The 20,587-nt window shown below is 39.3% G+C and overlaps 1 protein-coding gene across 8 annotated transcripts in view; it reads right to left on the bottom strand.

Moving 5' to 3' along the window:
* Positions 1 to 20,587, bottom strand: part of SEMA5A (semaphorin 5A) — a 328,825-nt gene that overhangs the window by 239,447 nt on the left and 68,791 nt on the right. For all 8 annotated transcript variants that reach the window (XM_082045292.1, XM_082045298.1, XM_082045290.1 and 5 more), the window contains one exon: positions 5,958 to 6,053. The gene's annotated coding sequence lies outside the window, so the exon portion shown is untranslated. The remainder of the gene's footprint in view (positions 1 to 5,957; positions 6,054 to 20,587) is intronic.

Raw genomic sequence — 20,587 nt, forward strand, 5'->3', positions numbered from 1 at the left:
TGTAATTTGCATATTAATACAGAAAGATGTGTTGTTAAATCTACTTCCAGAAAAACAGTTCAAACATAAACCTCCAGAAGGAATACCAAGGAAAATGGCCATCAAAAACAAACAAACAAATAAACAAAACAAACAAACACCCTCATAAATGGCCTCTGCAATGACACTAGGAAAAACAGACGTACAATAAAATGTCTTCCAAATAGAAGTTCGACCAACTAAAACCTAATATTTGGCTGTAGGTGTGGTGTTGAAAAATTACTAAGTTAGAGCAGAAAAGCATTGGTTTACATAGCATTTGTGCAATGAGATACAAGCATCATAGTTATTAGAAGGATCTATGGAATGGAATTGTTGGAATCAAGAAAGAAAAATGCTGAGGATGCAAAGCCTTTCCACTTGAAGCCCTGTGTAATAATGAAATGCAGAATTTGACCTAGAAAGGGGCAAAAAGGAAAAGAGACTGGATTCAAACACCACCAAAAAAACCCAAGAAACTTGCTGATATTGTATGCACCTGGCCAAGTAAAAACTGGCAATTTATGGCAGCGTTAGGAAATACATAACTCAAGAAGACAGATTTAAAGTGTGAATGATACTTAACTTATTAAAAAGTAATAACAAACTTTCTAGCATGGTGTGCTTTCTATGCTCTACCACAGCATGTGTCATTCCAGAGAGAGGATGGGACTTGCATGCTACTGAAGAGTCCCAAAACTGGATACAACAACAGGTTCCCTCCATCCTTTCATACCTGGCCAACTGTCTCCTACATTACATGGCACTTCACCATGATGTTGATGGGACAGCTACAAAGTGATCTAGCAGAAAATCTGTACTGCTAAAGTCACCATGATGCATTCTGGCTTTTAAATGGTTAACTTTTGGAATACAAAATATCACGTTTTATCATGTATTAGTTAAATCACTACAGCCCTATCAATTTCTACAATTAACTATAGGCAAACACATCTCTTTTACATGGGAAACCCAAAGCAGAGCTCAAAGTTCTCTGATTTTTAAAGTCACTGTAAGAAATACAACATATAGAAAAATATTGTAAACAAAAATTGAAACATGACACTGTCACTGTGCAAAGCCTTTGCCAAACTTCAGTGTTCTGTAAATAATAAATAACTGAAGCAGAGGTCATCTCAGCAGGTTAATCATGAGTCGCACTGCCAAGACATGGAGTTTGTTCTAGATAGGCTGTGCTATCTAGTCCATGGTAAACAGGGATTTCAATTTCCAGGGCTGTCAATCTTGCATGTTTTCCAGGAATGGATTCCACCATATTTTATTAAGATGCAGCTTGAAGCTGAGTAAAAAATAATCCAACCTGCTTGCAGTGGCCTTGCAGAAATAGCCTCCAGAGCAAATAGATTATACATACTATATTAATGCACACATTACAAGTAAAAATATGTGTCACAAGGACAAAAAAAAAAAACACCAGACCCAGATCAATAGGGACAATTCACAGGGCCTCAAAACAGTGCCCTTTTCTATCAATTCTTTTGACATTTTCAATGATCAAGGCAAGAGAAAGCAACCCATGAGACTTCAGGCAATTGAAAGATATCTGGAATACTTAAAGGCAGCATATCTATTGCAGGAATTGTGACCTGGGGGAGGACAGTTGTGCCGGTGTGGGGCACATTGAACATTATTCCTAACTAGACTTTAAAGCCAAAGGAAAAAAAAAAAAAAAAAAAAGGAGATTGTATTTATAAATCAAAGACCATTTAGTTTCACACCATGTGTGGAATCCCTGCTCCTAGATGCCATTAATCTCACAGATTTAACAAAAGGCTTTAATGGGAAGAGTCTCATTCTCTGTAGCAAGAAACAAAGGGTCTTTCCATTAGACACAACGACCTCATCCATCCCTCTCTGATCTCCTTCACCTCATATGCAGAGTCAAGTACCGTGCAATTCATCACTCCAGTACAAAGCTGTCTGCAGCTCAGTGGTCCCACTTTTTTACATACCAGACACAGAGATTCTGAAAGAGAATGAAGCTCCTTCATTCCACTCTGAAATGGCTATTGCTGTTTTGAAGCAGGTTCCTTTTGACAAAGAACAACAACTACCACTAACGAGACTTTCATTGTTATGCTTCATTTGTTAAAATTCCCCCAGCCTGGCACAGAGGGAAACTTCCCACCACTTCACACACAATGCAAGGAAGACACCAGAAAAGGTAGAACAGCCATGAGGAAGAACTGTCCTTCACAGATGGATAAACTGGAAGAATTAAGTGGGTAGAGAAACGGCTGACCTAAGCAATACCTTTAATTGGTAATGACCTATGTTGTGCTCCTCTTCTTTTTTCCCTTGTAACTGCTCTTATTCTGCAATTCCTCTACATTTATCTGAAACGACACCCTTGTATCCCCTCTTCGTGCAAGAAAATATTCTTTCCTCAGGACTCTGTACATAACTATTTGAAATATTCATGTCATCTTTTTGCAAATTTTGACCATGTTATTTAGAAATCCTTTCAGTCTCCATTTCAGCTGGTTTAGTCTCACTTTTGCTACTCTTTTAACAAAATTCATTTTTACCAAGAGCAACTACCCTCTCTAATCTAATGAAAAAACTTTGTTCTCCCCTCCCATGTTTTCTGATTTCAAGTCTCCTTGGAAAACTTTCCAGAGGAAGTACACATATTGGTATAGGAAATTTGAACACTCTTTCCTACTTGCATGGATCCATCTCAAGTCCATAAATCACTGACTGAAAACCAAAGACATTGCTGCTTTCATTCCCAGTATCTGCTTCTCTCTATCCTCCTAAAATCCTGTTAATTCTTAAGAACTTTCTTCAACAGTTTCTCATCCTTGCTTACCTCTTCCCATTCAAATCCTTCAGTTCAATGTACCTATTTTTCACTAACCTTCTCCCATGACACCCTCTCTTCCAGTAGCCTTATCTGTTTTGGCCATTTCAACTGCTATCATTATGCAACCCTGTCACTTTTAGCATTGCCCCCTTGATCATCATAATACAACTCAAACACTTTGCCTCTCAAGCTAATTTATAAACACAAAAGTACTCTTTTCTCATCCTCTTTGCCCTTTCACCTTGCTCATCTCTGCCTTTTAAGTCTACTCACTGTACATGGAAGTGGGTGTCACTAGGACTTACGTAGTAAGAAAAGGTGTTTGGGCAATTCCTTGCTCTCTGACATGCAGTACAGACTGTAGAGGGAACACAGTAAGTTAAAAAAAAAAAAAAAATAGAAAAAGAACATAAGAATTGCAGAGCTGGCCAGACCGGATGTTTAGCCCAAATGGGCTCGGACTAAATATCCAGCCTGACCCACTCCCCCATCTCCAGGAGCAGCCAAGAGAAGATGTCTAAGGGAACAGTGAAAAACAAAGCAAGCATACAGAAATATTTTCTGCCACTCCCCCCAAAATACCTACCACGTAGTTTTACACAATTTGCAGCTCAGTAACTTCCTTACTTTGAGGTAGTACCTTTGTCACCTCCTTTTTTTTTTTTTCCCTCCTTTTTTTCTCCACCTCCTTTTCAAACTTCGCTCAGCAGCTCTTTATACCCGTGTAGCATATATAGCATCCCGTAGCAAGGAATTTCAGAACTGGCTTGCACGCTATGCAAAGAAAAACTTATTTACCTAGCTTTGAAACTGTTCCCTGTCTGTTTCACCTGATATCTCTTCTAATACAAAAATAAGATGGCATTGAGTATTAATTTCCCATCCACACACTCCACAGCTCTTGTGATTTTATCTAGCATCAGCATCTGGCTGCTATCTCTTTTCCAGTCTGGAGACTCTCATCTAGCCTGTTGTTCTTGCACAGAAGATACTCCATGGATTCCTTCTGCATCCTTCATTCTTGTTGGTCTTCTCTCAACCTTCTCCAGTTCTACTCCACTTGTTCTGAGATAAGGACACCTGAACATCAAACCATATTTAAGACACAAACAGACCACAGATTTAAAGAGTGGCCTAATGACATTTTGATGTCTCTCAGAGCAGCTCCTGATTTCTTCATTAGATTACTGATTCTAGCCCCAGGATCTCAGGCCAGCTCAAAATATTTTCCCATTACTGACCCTGAATTTCAACCACCATTTTAATGGCCACTTAGTTTTACAAGCTTATTTTGCAGTTTTTCATTCTGCCTCCTTTTCTTTTAGCTTTTTTTTTTTTTTTTTTGGCCCTGCATAACTTAGTTTCAGAATTAAACCTGGTCAGCACACTTCTGTTCCAAGGAACTTATGAAGATCCCCCTGGGCACTCACAGAGATCTCTGTGGAAATCCACCGGTGCTTTCAAACACATTTTTCTCCAGGTGTTTTGTTTCTTACCATTTAAACAATTATTTATTCAGCTGGCAATCCTCCACCTTAACCTGTGCCTGGTCAGTTCCTTTAAAAGTTTTTTTGAGAAGATTTTGAATACATAGTGCTTTTTTCAAAATTTAAGTAGAATAACACATCACAAAAATCTCTTTCAACTGCACACTGCTTATCTTCTTCAAAAGACCACAGCAGTTTATCAAGACCTGACTTCAAATCACAAAAATGTTGGCTGGAAGGGAGCTCCAGCCTGACCAACTAATAAAAGCCACAGTAGGTGAGGTCAGCTGCAGCACTGTCCTCCTAAGACTTGAAAGGCTCCACCAGAAGAGATGCCAGCCACAATACCACCAACCCTGAATAACTTTTTCCAGTGCTGCACTACCCTTCTAGTGAAAAAAAAAAGTTTCCTACAATCAGAATATTTAAATCTGTATATGTTAACCCCCTGTTACACAGTTTACCAGTACTAAGCACCTTAGTTTGATCACCTTTGTAAACAGCCTTCAAGTAGCTGAAGGCTAATATTAACCTATTTATAAATCTCATCATCATCAGGCATCTACACAGAAATAAATTCTTTCTCAACATGTCCATCATATTTATCGCAAGTCCTCTCTAAAACAACCACTAATCCATTTTTTTAATTAATTCACTCAATTTAAACAATAGGGCCATTGCTTTCTAGGCTACCTGATTCCATATAAATATTTTCTAAAACATGGCATATAACTAGACATCTTCAAGTTCTCAGCTGCTGAGATACTTTAAAGCACAAGGTTGCACTCCACAGTCTGTAGCCGGCCTATTTCACCCTTCACTTCCCAAAAACACATGGGTAAACTACATCTGGATCCACTAAATTGGGAACAGGCAATTCATTCCACAATCTCTCCTACAAATGCTTCCAGCTGAGAAAGGCAATCTCATAAGCCTCCCATAAGAAGAGCTCCAAAACAGGAACCACACCACGCTTTTCAATGGTGAGCACATACACACAAGAATTATTTACTTTTCTGTCATGGTTTTATCTCAGATCATTCATTTCATAATGTCATTGTACACAGACCCCACAGACTCTTCAACTGGCCTCCTGCTACTGGTGTGGTTGAAAAAAAGCATTTATTAATTTTATGTTTAGCCTGATAGGGGTCCTATTTACTTCTTCTAACACAGCCACAGCTTTTTTAAGATGACCTCTTGCTTTTAATAGTCTCCCCTACCTTGTAATTTAGCCATACAGGCTTCCTTTTCCTAAGTCTTTTTCAGACTGACGGTAAGCATTTGTGTGGAGCCTCCAAAACAGCATCCTGAAATAGTGTCTCTGCCACCTACAAACATGTTACTCTTACAGTTGCCATTTCAGTTTTTCTTTAAATAAACATCCCTTTTTTGAAGTTGAGCACCATTTAAAAGAGGGAGAAAAAAAGGATAATTGCAGGTAGTTTTTCTTGCATTCCTCCCATTTAAATTTCTTCCATTTCCTTAGCTTAGGGAAGAGAGAGAGGCAAAATACCTGTTATGGTCTCTAAAGCCACCTCAAAAGACTTTTTCCAAACAGCACCTTACAATCACTCCATGGCATCACCATCTATCTACTGAACAAAAGACAGTCTCTTACCTACCTTTTAGTCACCATCCCTCTGTAGTCATCTACTGCCTCTGTTCAGCGTTTATGCAGAGCCTAGCACAGTGGGGTCCTGGGTCTACCTTGTAGGGTCCTAGGAGATAAGGAAACACAAAAGAGAAATAATAGGTATTGAAGACACAGCTCATCAGCAATTCTCAGACGTTTATAGCAGCCATAAAACATCTGTCTTTCAAGACAATAAGTTAGAAATATAAGGCATTGAACTACACAGCGTGAACAAGAACCAAACAGAAAGAGGCAGAAGAAAAAAAAAAGTCATTCTTTAAAATAACTGGCAGCATGGGATGAGAATCAGAAAAGAAGAGTACTTGTCACAGAATTACTAAAATCCATGGGACATATGAGTTTGAGAAAAATCCTCACCGTAAAAATCTCCCTGGGTGCCCTAATCACCACTAAAATTAACAGGCCTAAAATGTGGACTGAAATCTGTCCCCAAGTGAAATCTGTGACAAAATTCACATCAGCAAAACATCACTATTCTTTCATCTTTTCATAAAACAAAGTTCAAGAGAAAAGTGCAGTTACTGTCTAATGTCTCAAAAAAATACAAAATACATTATCCAGAAAAAGAGATGCATCATTAAGAAGACTTCAAGGTGTTAACCCTTTTATAGGGATGATAAAGACAATATAATCATTCAAAAAATTATCTTGCTTTTTTTCTTTAATGAAACAAAGAAGGTATTGCTAATCAACCAAGAGCTATCTTTACTTGAAACTGCAAGATGGGAATCACATGGAAGTTTCCTGCTCTCAACACCTCAACAAAAAGGTACTTCACTTCAGAAGTAAAAAGCAATAATAGTCCATTCAATTTAAGCATTCGTTTCTTTGATTAAGAACGTCTACAGCATAGAACAAATACACTAGCAATCAACAGTTCACCCTTGAACCTAATCGGAGGCATGAGGCAAAAAGGAGTCATTGTTCCACTCTGTTTGCTCACTTATATAAAATGACTGTACTAGATGTCTGGAAGTGTTTGTGATTTTTTTTTCCAGCACTTTTCTGATCTATGAAAGTCTCAGGAAATCTGCCGAACGCATAAGCAGTACTCCATAAAAACATTTTATAGCAAGGAAACATCACATGAGCAAGAAGGACTCTCCAGGTTAGACAGCAAAGATTCAGATTTATATGCGCCATGGCAAAATTTCTCATTAACCTCCTGCTCCCTACCACCAAGTACTTCAGATTTTTATAATTTACATATTTTCTACCAAACTAAGAATTTCTATGATATGTGCACATATACACACCCCTCCACAAAATTCAGCAGTACCAAACTCTGCTGTAGAATCTGTCAAGAGCAGATTTAGATAGCTTTCTCCGTGGCATGGGGATTAACTGAAGCTAAAGGATGGAAGGTCACTTTGAATTTCAAGTCCAAGGTGATGGGTGAAGCTTATATTGTTGAGAAGATATTGCATCTACTTTTCTTTGCCCCTCACTTTTCAAAAAGGCAAGGACAAATTTGAATCTTGGAAAAGGACCAAGTTCTGCTTTTTATGTTACTAGGTACCAGCAAATACTTGAACACCTCAGCACAACGACCCGCCACCCATGCACGTTGATGACAAAGTACCCTGAGATATTCAGTCTGTCAAATAATTAATTATAACTGTTACCATGCAGCAAGTTCCATGGACAACTACAAGCATCCCATCTCCAATATGCAGCGTGCTAGTGATTTATGCATGCACTCACTACACCAGAATGAGCAGCTGAATTATTATGCTTTGAAACATTACAAAGAAGGCTGTATACCTCAATTTTTCTAAACAAACCTGACAGTACAGGGCTTTCTGTATGCACTTGAACCTGCCTACTGTCCCCTCACCAGTCATTTCACAATTCCGACTTCTACATAAGCACTTCAGATTTATTCTAGCAAAATAAAAACTTTAGCAAGTTTATTTTTATTCTAAGCTTAAGAATTACCTAGACAAAACTGGAAAGCAGAGTCTGAATACAGAGTCATGTCTTGTTTCCCTTATACCTCTTAATATGGCAACCCTGCGGTTTCTATGACTGTGGTAGCACCCTCAGCAGGCACAATACAGTAGGGTAACATCAGAAATTAGCCTGAGTATTCATTTAGCTAGGCTAAAGTTAGACTAACTCAGCCTACACAGCCCACACCAAACCAATTTTACAGAAATTGTAAATTAAAGCACCAAAATTAGAAGACTGATTGCAAAAAACACATCAGGTTTTTATTGTTGTGGTGGTGGTTTGTTTGGTTTGTTTTTTGGATTTTGTTTGTTTGTGGTTTTGTTTTTATTTGGGGGTATACAACCATGTTTTATTTTACTTTTGCTTTGGTTTAGCATCGTCTGCTAAAACAAAAAGGCTACAGTATCTGCGCTCCCTGCCTCTGTTTCCTACCTTTTCTTTCAAAATGAACAAGGCAAAACAGGAGCCAAACTCACTTTTCAAATAGCTGTTTTTCTCAACTCTCAGTGACAAACACAGGCACACAAAGCAGGAAATCAGCCATGGTACATTTGCCCAGAAGCATGTTAATTGAAAAGAACAAGGAAAAAAATGTTCTGAAAATTGATAAAAATATAGGTAAGTGTATACTAGTAGAAGTTTTCCAGAAACCTTCACTAGATTTAAAAATAAACACATAGGAGTGCTGTTTTCCACTGGTGTTTAGAATACGGTACTGAAGTCATCAGTACGACCAAGCAGTATGATTAAAACTGGGGCGGGCGTGGAGGAAAGCGCACATGCAGTTAACAGCCTTTGCTTTCATACAGATACGGGCACCGCTCTCACATCTGTCTAGTAGATTTGGAAAGGTATTTAGCTACACACTGAACTGGGCAAAGAAATAATCATAGCACGTCTAGACACCGCGGCTGGTTTGCAAGCTGAGACTTCCCGCTTCTGCTGTAGCCACACGGCGCTGCTGGGGCAGCTGCCGCAGCAACAACCTCACCTCACCCAGGCAGCTGGGAGCTTGCCCGGGCACCCAGGATTTCCAGACAATACCTAATGGTAACCATTGCTCACGTAGCAAGGCAAAAAAGGATACTAAAAGGGACAAGAACATACCTGCTCCAGTCCACAATTTGAGTTAGGCAAGCTGCTCCAAGTGACTTTGCTGATGTTGATGGGGCTGAAGTAGGATTGCGAGGAGCACCAGCGAGATGGGGCTTCTTCTCAGCTCAGTGCCCTCGGTATCTACACAAAATTATTTGCTTTTGTTTCTATCTGGCAGCAGGAGAAAAAAAATCATGTCAAAACTGAAAGCGTACCAAAGTTGAGAGGGAGGGAGGGAGGGAGGAAAAATAATAATAAAACAAAAAAATATACAAATATCTCCCTCCTTTTCCCTCTCTCCAAAAAACGCCTGCATTATGCAAATATATCCCACTTTCAGGGGTGAATCAAGGATGAATGGTTAGAACAGCTGCTGTATACAACCTTGGGCTCCTTCTACAAAAGCTAACATTTCTCCTTATAATGTACGCTAGCTAATATTACTATTTATCTCTTTTCATGCTGAAGAGGTCCTCACATAAGGAAAGAGATCTCATTAAATCCAGCTTATTTACTGGACTAAAGAATGGATGTGGAAAGAAGGCAATGATTAAGCTAAATCTAGGCATAAGGAACGTGAAAGAAATAGAAATACTCTTCTTATAAAGCTGCATTTTGTTTATTTGCCTTTCAAATCACAATATTGAGTAAAGTAAAACCAAAACAAAATAAATGTAGGCATTCTTAGTGGGGAAAAACAGAACAAAAGAAAAAACAGTAACATCTTTGAGCATGTTCTGGCCACCACTCTTTGAGATCACGGAGCCAGCCCACACAAACACATCTCAAACAGGCAGACACGCTGCAGAGCAAAAGGTCAATGTATGGAGAGCTACACCTATTCCTGTATTCCTCTCACTTGTAGGGCTGGGAAACATCCAGGTCTTCAAAGATATGTCTTCTGGTTCAACTCAGAAATAACACCTGGAAAAACAGGAGCAGTACCATGACTCCCTTAAGCTTTTACATTATTCTTGCCTTGCTGAACACAAGCTCGAAGCCACAAGGAGCCATGGACGTTCACAGACACGTACACACTGATGCACAAATAACGTTCGCAAGAGATCTGACTCATCCAGAGTTTGTCAGGCTTACTTCATAAGCATGGTAAAACCAATGTAATCAGAAAAAAAAACCAAACATTCACAGCTCATATAAAGATCACCATTGAAGAAAAGAATTAAAAGAAGAGTCCCATAAAGCAGATTCATTGTATTTGCTGTAACACACGCCAACACTCAGGAATATGGGCTTTGGTCATATTCTGCGAACTGATAGCTATATTAATGGCCACGTTATCTTTTGTTTCCAGTTTCTTCTGAAAGGGATGGTCCTTACAAAGAAAATTAGATTAATGAATTACGCACAATTTAACTCTATTTACTTTACTCTTCGCTAGGCCAAAATAAGAATAAATGTGAAGGCTGGAGTGCCAGGACAGGAAAAGTATTGCTGACAGGAAAGCATAGATCAGAATATGTGAAATCATCAGTCAGACGGAGTTCTTTGGCTGAAAATTATAAAACAAAATGACATAACATTTATGTTGTTTTGCAGGGATTTGACTAATAGTAGTTCATGAAAAGCCACTGAACTTGCCCTGCTTACTTGCTTTAACCCCATCTAGGTCAAAATGACAAGACATGTTAGTGTAAATTTAACCTTTTAACTAATCGTCACAGATTTATAGTCCAAGTGCAGCACTTAGTTCTTGCCAAAAACCACCATGATTCCCAAAATACTAATTTTTAAAGTATAATACATTATTAAGACTGCTGACAGAATGAACAGTATTACACAGTTTGAAATTGTAGAGATTAAGAAGAACTGAAAAAAAAGAGAAATTATTGCGGTCTGCTCCCACTAAAGTCATGTTTTTCATGAAGACTCCAAAGAGTAGGGGAAACATGGCCTTTATCCAACTTTCTGCAAATTACACATCTGAGTATTTTTATTTAAAATAAATCAGTTCTGATACAAATCTGATCTCCTTCAGTTTGACAGCAAAACTTCTTCTGAAATTATTTGTGCTTGAGTTTGACATCATTAATCCTCGTGCTTTTCTGTGCTTGACTGAAGCCTATAGGACATTTTAAGTGCTCTGTTGCCACTGATATTCACTGTCTACATAATTCCAAACACTAACATGCTTTCCTGAATGTTAAATTCATTGGATTGATAATCCAGACTGTCTTTTCTAGGTCTAGTATACTGATAAGAATAACACCTTTCAGCCAAGTCATGTTAGTACTGACAACACAAGTGGATGAGAGTTTCATGACCAGAGAAATCAACTTTCATAATGAAAGTCAATGAAGAGACTTATTAAACCCTGTAGCATAGTTTACACAAGATTTGTGTGCATGTCTACAAGACTTAGATAAATATCAATGTTTCTAGCATTTTTGTGTGTCCTTAAGATAGATGTGTCATGGTGGTTTGCGTTTTGTTTGTCTGTTTGTTTTGGGGGAGGGGCATGTTTGGTTTTTTTAATATCGCACAAAGTATACCATGCAACAATCTGCCTAAGAAATCTCCTTTCTTCCCCAAAATACAACAGTGTGCTGCTTCTAACTCACTCTTCTACAATTTTCACCTATAAGAAAAAAGTGTTGACATGACTCAGAGCAGTGTAGGGGAAAGAGACCTGGGGGTCCTGATGAACAGCAGAATGACCATGAGCCAGCACTGTGCCCTTGTGGCCAGGAAGGCCAATGGCATCCTGGGGTGTATTAGAAGGAGAGTCCAGCACAGGGCAACAAAGATGATTAAGGGAGTGGACCATCTCCCTTTTGAGGAAAGGCTTGGAGAAGGGGAGACTGAGGGGTGACCTCATTAATGTTTACAGATATATAAAGGGTGAGTGTCACGAGGATGGAGCCAGGCTCTTCTTAGTGACAACCAATGATAGGACAAGGGGTAATGGGCACAAATTGGAACACAAGAGGTTCCACTTAAATTTGAGAAGAAACTTCTTCTCAGTGAGGGTGACAGAGCACTGGAACAGGCTGCCCAGGGAGGTTGTGGAGTCTCCTACTCTGGAGGCATTCAAGACCTGCCTGGACGCCTTCCTGTGTAACCTCATCTAGGTGTTCCTGCTTTGGCAGGGTGATTGGACTAGATGATCTTTCGAGGTCCCTTCCAATCCCTAACATTCTGTGATTCTGTGACTCCACCCCCCCTGATAAGAGCAACTATCCATGGAATAAAGCCTTATTCTTCTGGAATTCTGCGAACTGATTTCATGTTCTGATTCTCAAATTTAAGTTGCGCACTCAAAACTGATTTTAGCATATAAATATTAAATCTCATTCATCACCATATAAGTTCTTCAATATCTGTGTCAATTTAGGAAACACAAGCAAAACAGAATGCCCTGTAATCTATGCACTTAGTCTACATGACAATAAATGGTTGCTCCCTTTCTTTCATGAACCAGTATATGGCTACTTTTCCAAAGAGGGCAAATAAGCTAAGAAAGGTAAAACCAAAACTATGGGTATCATAGAAAAGAAATCACAAGCAAAATCATCATTAGATATGTAAACATAAAATATTACATTTTATCTGACCTTTCAGCAGCAAAAGGAAGGTTAGGGAAAATGTAGGTCCACTGCTGAATGAGGAGGCTACCCTGGTGAAGGATGATACAGAGAAGGCTGAGTTACTGAATACCACCTTTGCTTCTGTCTTTATGGCTAAAACTGGCCCTTGGGTATCCCAGACCCTAGAGATAGAAGAGGAAGTTGGACAAAAGGAAGGCTTTCCCTTGGCTGAAGAAGAACAGGTTAGAGATTGTCTACACAAAGTGGATATCCACAAATCCTTGGGCCCTGACGGGATGTACCCGCAAGCGCTGAGAGGGTTGGCAAATGTTATTGCTAAACCACGCTCCATCACCTTTAAAAAGGTCTTGGAGACCAGGAGAGGTGTTTGATACTGAGGAAAAGCCAACGTTACTCCAGCCTTCAAAAAGGGTAAGAAAGACAACTGAGGAAACTACAGGCTAGCCAGCCTCAACTCCATCCCTGGAAAGGTGATGGAACAGTTCACTCTGGACGTCATCTCCAAACATGTGGACATGAGAAGGTTATCAGGAGTAGTCAGCATGGGTTCACAAAAGGGAAATAATGTTTGACCAACCTGATAGCCTTCTGTGATGGTATGACTGGCTGGATAGACAAGAGAAGAACAATGGACATTGTCTACCTTGACTTCGGCATGGCTTTTGACACCGTCCCTCACAACCTCCTGAAGAAGTGCGGGCTAGATGAATGCATGGTGAGATGGATCATGAACTGGCTGGATGGCAGAGCTCAGAGGGTTGTGATCAATGGTGCAGAGGCTGGTTGGAGGCTTGCAGTTAGTGGGGTTTCCCAGGGGTCAGAATTAAGTCCAGTCCTGTTCAACCTGTTCATCAATTATTTGGATGAAGAGACTGAGTGCACCCTCATCAAGTTTGCTGATAATACCAAACTGGAAGGAAGGGCCAACACACCAGAAGGCTGTGCTGCCATTCAGTGAGACATGGATAGGTTGGAGGACTGGGCAGAGAAGAACCTAATGCAGTTTAACAAGGGCAAGTACAAGGTCCTACACCTGGGGAGGAATAAACCCAGGCACCAGTACAGGTTAGGGGTGGACTTGCTGGAAAGCAGCACTGCAGAGAAGGACTTGGGAGTTCTGGTAGACAACAGGTTGACCACAACTCAAAAATGTGCCCTTGTGGCCATGAAGGTCAATGGTATCCTAGGGTGCATTAAGAAGAGTGTGACTAGCAGGTCAAGGGAGGTTATCTTGCCCCTCTACTCTGCCCTGGTGAGGCTGTATCTGGAATATTGTGTCCAGTTCTGGTCTCCTGAGTTTAAGAAGGAAAAGGAATTACTGGAGGGAGTCCAGCAGCGGACTACGAAGATGATTAGGCGCCTGGAGCATCTTTCTTATGAGGAGAGACTGAGTGAGCTGGGTCTATTCAGCCTGGAGAAGGTTGAGGGGGGAATCTCATCAATGTTTATAAATATCTCAAGGGTGGGTGTCAAGAGGATGGGACCAGACTCTTTTCAGTGGTGCCCAATGATAGAAGGACGGGCAACGGGCACAGACTAAAGCACAGGAGGTTCCATCTGTATATGAGGAGAAACTTCTTTACTTTGAGGGTGCCAGAGCACTGAACAGGCTGCCCAGAGAGGTTGTGGAGTCTCTTTCTCTGGAGACATTCAAGATCCACCTGGACACATTCCTGTGTGGTCTGCTCTGGGTGAACCTGCTTTAGCCGGTGGATTTGTTAGAAGACCTCCAGAGGACCCTTCCAACCCCAACCATTCTGTGATTCTGTGAAAAGCCAGTGAACCTTTTCAACCTAGTTTTAAAAAATTCAAGTGAAGCTTAGACGACAGACAACTTCTAGAGACAAAAAGTCCACAAACCCCAGGAAAACCCTGGGCTTTATTTACTATTCTGAAATAAATTTTCCATACTGCAGGATACCAGCTGATATGTTTTCTGTAGTATACTTAATTCAGAGACATCTGCTTGCTAGCAGACCAAGGATGAAGCTTGGGGTTATGAGACCTGGGTTGTATATCTGGCTCAGCAACTGATCTGTGGTGCAGTCTTGAGAACCTTGCTGTGTCCCCATTTCACCATTAAAAAATGTGAAGATGTTTAACATATTCCTGTTTCTTTAAACAAAATGCACATTTTTACATACCTCAGTGAACTGCACTGTGAAAACTGCAGTTCCAATTAAGAGTGAACTCCTGAGTATAGTGACAATTTCAGGAAAGCTTTATGGCTGCGTTCTCTCAGTCAGAGAGCCCAGCTGCCTTCTGGAGAAACAGGACTGAACAGATTCATGTAGGTGCTGCAGATGCCAAATAATAACAAGAAGACTAATCCTGAATATTGCAGCTGCTGATAATGCTCATTGCCTAACAATGCAGAAAGTATTACACTCACTATTGCCTACAGCATGCACTGCTACAGAGAAAAAAAAAGACATGATATGTAGTCAGGGAGAATCCAAGATGATAGTCTGAAGAGGAAAATAATTCAGCACATATAGCTTGAGGTTATGAGCAAAGCGTCTGCTAATATGCAGCAGGCTTCTGTAATTGTGCAGCTGAAGTAATAATACTCCAACAAAATGCCATTACAATGTACAGTGTTTTAACAACTGTGCCAGTTTTCACACATGTTGGTTTATTCCACAAGCCGGCTTATCCACTTTCTTAGTCTAAACGCTCAAAAATCATTTAAAGAAATCATATCCACTCCATTTTAAAGACAGGAGACCATATGAAATACTGGGTGAGTCTATTAATTTTAGTTGTGATGTATCAGGAAAAAAATAGGTCTGTACTCTCTTCTTCCAAATGAGGGGAAAGTTCTTAAACAATACAGGGGGACAGAAGGGGAATTACATCAAGCTTCAAACAATTTGGATTCCCAGCCCAAATGTACAAGAATCATTTATGATATAAGAATAAGAGAGAGAATTAACAAGAGTTTTTAATCTACAGTACTTTCATATTCTGCCTTATTTTTTTTTTTTTGGCTTAGATTGTTCTTCTTCAATTATGCATGCTTTCCCTTCCTCCATCTCAACATGCACAAGAGAAAGACAAAACTTGACATACCCATCACCACAGCCAGAACACATGGCACAGGTCCATCTGGTACTGTAAATTGCAAACTGATAGATGCTCCCCACTTCCCCCAGCAAGCTGCTTAGCTCTTCCACTCTCTCTTCACCATGGAGTCAAATGGTGTGGGTTTTCTTTTATTTTGAGGGATTGGTTTGTTTGATTTTTGGTTTTTGCTTTGTTTTCTAGGTGGTTGTAGAGATAGCATGAATATGGTGGTTGTGATCTGGACATATTCCAAGACTTGTCTGAAATATTCTTACCCAGGGCCAAATGTTTTCCCCATCAGCAGTGAAAGCATTCAATGCTTTGGCATTGTTCTAGCAGCCTATCCCTCCCTTTGCCACCCAACACGCATGCACACTCCCATTTCCCTGGCTGCTCCAAGTGCTGAAGCAATCACAAATGCCTCAGGCAAAGCAAAGATACAGAGGAAAATATTTTAGTCCTGGGCATCATCCCACTGAGGACACGTGTAATAATTTACAAGCTCCCCTTTAACAGATTTTTTTTTTTTCATGTGTTCAGTGCTAACAAAATTAAGGAAGAAAAGTCTAATGTACAAGTAGGAACTTTTTCAAGAGTTTCATGACAATGCCTAGTTCAACAGAAGCTGTTATTAAAAGCAAACATCTACTATCCCCTGCAGTGCACTCAGCTTAAATGACAAGGAAGGCAGCAGATCCCAGAATTACTCTGTACTGTGCCCACCGCTATCTTCCTTTCACAGCCCTCCTTGTCCTCCTTCACTATCTCTAGTCTTTGCAGAATCTATAGTTACTTTCAAGTGGCATATTACATTCACTTTCCTTTTTTTCCTTTTACATCCACTTTTTTTTTTATTTTTGAAGGTTAAACCATTAAGTAGAGCATGAAGAACATGATTCTGCATTTGCCACACTGATGTCCTACATGGTCACCTCAGGCAGCAGAAAAAAGAACACCTGGATCTGATTCTGCTCCTGTATTTCAACTCTGCTTGAGTTACTCTTTTCTTGTGAAAACATAACAGCAAGAGGTTTTGGTAGTTGGTGCTGGGGATGATCTGGAGTTTTTGCACTCAAGTGGTTGGGAGAACTTAGGCAGAAAAGTATGCAGAGATATTAAGCACATTATCTTGAGGTATTTATTAAAATATAAGGTTAACTTCAGTATCTGGTATTGATTCTCATTACCTTTGACAATTCACCAAGCAACACTTACAATTTAGATGTTAATTCACAACTTAATAGTATGAAACAGGAACACATACAGAACTAACTGCAGCAAACTGCCCAATAAACAGAAAACTTCTATTAGAAATGCCTCTAGGAACATTCAACAACTTGCACTGTGACACAGAAGATTTTGCTTACTAGGACAGGATGGGAGGATGTATGTGTTTTCTGCAAGCACTTGTACGATTCTGCTGTTTCTGATCACTTGTAATTATATAAGGAGAAAAGGGCACCTGATTTAGAACATCTGCACCAGGGCAAGGCCCTAAAATTTTCCTAGAACAAGTGCAGGAAATAAATAGCACAAACAAGGAGAAGAGAGAACTAAGACAAACCCAGACTTGATATGGAAATCCTGATGTTAGGACTGGTACTCCCTTCAGAAATACAAATAAGACTGCTGGAAAAGTTGCCATGCTCCAAAGTCCTCATCCTCTTTCAAAGGTAAGAGAACTTGAAACAATGCAACAAAGCAAACAGAAACATGCACCACAGATGAATCTGTGAGATAATCATGCTTTGTCAAGATAAGGTTCAGATTCTACCACTGACTAAATATATACATGTGGTGCCCATGCTGCATTTCCAAGTGCTTTTACCCACCCCATAACTTAACCTATTCTCTTTCTACTCCAAGGTCTGGATTTTTTCAAAACAAATTAATGTGGTTCTCACATGACATTGTGCTGGAGGCAGTAATACAGATATTGTGAATTAGACCACACAGAAAGGTATACTAAATTATCCCAGATAAAAACAGTGTTAAAATGGGATTTAAACAGAATAAAATTAAAGTAATAACATAAAAATATACATTTAGTTCTGAAAATAATTGTACTATTTTACCATCACTATCACAGATGAGATGAAACTGAACAAAAACGTGAAAGCATCAGGAAATGTGAAAGCACATTTAAATTCCCAGATCACTTCAAATTTCTGCTTTACTTATGCTATGCACTAAATGTAGATACAAATATTGCTTGTAGTTCCCCATATAGATGCAGCTGCATTTTAAGAACATCTGAGGTTTCATTATTCTTTTTTTTTTTTTTCATTGTTTTTCTTGTTTTGATTCTCTTAAGAAACAGATCTCATGGTGGAGCCGCTGCTTTCACAAAGATGAGGAATACACTACACACAATTCAATTTTGGAGGTTTTGTCAGGTATCTGAAGGTGCTGTTTTTTATATAATTTAGACAACAAGATGCGGGGATACATTTCGCAGCTCCCTTACAACCTTAACCTAAGGAAGCATTCTTATTCTCTCATCCAGAAATCTGATTAGATACAAAGACCCTTTCGAATTACCTGTGAACAGAATAGAAATGTCTAATTCCTCTTGCCATAACACAGGACTATTTCTGTCTCTTTTTGTGCATGGCACCTCTGCCTCCTCAGGGTTTGTACCTGTGCTGTTCTGCTGTCATGACACTACACCACCTTCACACATCCAGCTGCTCCCCTTGGGGGGAGCAATGGTCAACACTCTTATTAAACAGAATTCTAACTCAAAATTCTCCTTCCTTTAAATGACAGGAAGAAAGACTTAAAAGGGGAAATTTTCTTGTAAATATGCAGCCTTGACATACTGGAAGCCTTAGCATCCTAGAAGGGTACTCGACAATGTTTTTACCAGACACTGTAGAAGCCTCTTTGCTCTGCTCTGTATTAATCAGTTTAAAACGATGCAACTGTTTGAACCAGTCTCAGGACCATACTACACTCTTAACAGAAAAAAATTTTCTTCTCCAAAATCAAACCTTTTCATAAATAAATAAAGAAATAAATAGAATCAATATTTGTGTTGGATTTTCTTTTTCCCCTTCCTTCATTTTTGTTTATTTTTCTTATCTCCCTACTCCTTTCTCAGTGGTGGAAAAGAAACCAAAACACAGTTTATCTGCTACTGTTGAAGCCAAAAGATGAAAAATATAGAAAGATGTGTTTTGCTTTTGTGTGTGTCCACATATATCTATGCAAAGAGTTTTCCTCTAATGATATAATATAGAAAAGATTCAAGTCACAGTCTGAATTGTGTTGCATCTGGAAGACTTAGTCTCTGTGAGACCAAATACACCCCACCCCCCTCCCCCAGTTATTCAAAATCAGGCTTCAAATATGTAAAAATGTTCTTCTTCTTGTAACTTTAACCTATGTCACAGTTGTTCCTCATTCCCCAGAGGGACCTCTTAAGGACATGGTTCAAACTCAGTAAAATTTGTAAAAAAGTTTTCTCTACCAACTTCCACAGAGATTTTTCACACCGTTTTGTATACTACTAATGGGAAGAACTGGGAAAAAGCAGGAAAGGTTTCTCTATTCCCTTGTTGGTACATCCTCTTCCTGAGAAGACCTATGGGCCTTGTACTTTGCACTTAAAAGTCTCAAAGTAAGTTGAGCAAAGAGACAATCTGGCAGTCAGCATGGTTTGGGACAGAGTGTTGGGCAGTTCTGTAGGCAGAGACCAAACAGAGTAGGGAAAATAAACATGAGCACTCTATTTTTACTTTATTATGCACATCTTGTTATGGCAGGCTAGAGATATATCTCAGAGCAGTTAGAATGGAGTTTATAGGCAGAAAACACAAAGCAGAAGCTATGCTCCTGTGGCTCGGTAATTTCTTATCCTTTTATCCACTAAATGGCAGCTCAGAAAAATACTAGCAGCAAAATACAGTGATAAACACTTCTTGATACACTGGTTTTAGGTATACAGGCTGCCTTCCTTTTTTACAGAGTGTAAGTATCATCTGCTTTTATATTGGGTAGTCAAGAAAACACCTAATTTTCATATATAATGTTAATGGAAAAGTACTGCATAGCCTGTAAACACAAAAGCAGATCCCATTTGAGAGGTGGGCATTAAAGCAGAGGAGAAAAGAGGAGAAAAATCCTGATTTGATAACCAAAGGAAATCAAAACTAAGATTGAAAGAGAAATCATAAGGCAAGTCATGAAGTGGGAGGGCAATAAACGCGGCACCAAGTATCTTGTTCTTTTTTACACATTCTTAAATGCTTAAAAGTGCACCAAGAGACAGTGCTATTTGCTGTTTCCTGAAAAAAAATCCCAATTTATGCTTAATTTCTGCATCTCTTGAAACATCTGTAAATCAGAAGAGTCATTACAGGCAATTGGTTACTTAAAAATTTGAGGGATAGTCCATGTGCACTATGGTTTCCCCTTTTTTTTTTTTAATGCAGTAGAATTTACTACAGTTTCTAACAGATGATATATCACTGGGATTTAAGACATCTGTTGTTTTTTTTTCATGTTCAGAGCTTTGCTTGCAGTTTGTAAATTAAAGTCAGCTTTCTCAATAGAAGATGAAATTAATAAGTGAAAGCTAAAGAAGAATGTTACAGTAATCACAATATTTTCTCTATCACCTATTGAATGACACCTTTAGAAAATGTCAGTCTTTTGACAACAGTATGGCAAAATTAACAAGCTCATTTTCCAGGCATCTCATCTACACAACAGGATGCAAAGTCAATAAAAGCAATTAGTGCTGCTCAACAGCACCTCTGTTCTGACTCCCCAAAGCGCATGGTGGAAATCTTGTGGGGAAACTTGTATAAAGTCCCCGTTAGTTGCTCACCAAGTGCTGCTAACCATGTATGTTATATACTGCACAGGGACACCGTTTGTTTCTTCAGGCATCTTCTCCCATTCTGCATTAGCC

The sequence above is a fragment of the Streptopelia decaocto genome (assembly GCF_964273445.1).
Source record: "Streptopelia decaocto genome assembly, chromosome: 2".
NCBI classification, from domain to species: domain Eukaryota; kingdom Metazoa; phylum Chordata; class Aves; order Columbiformes; family Columbidae; genus Streptopelia; species Streptopelia decaocto.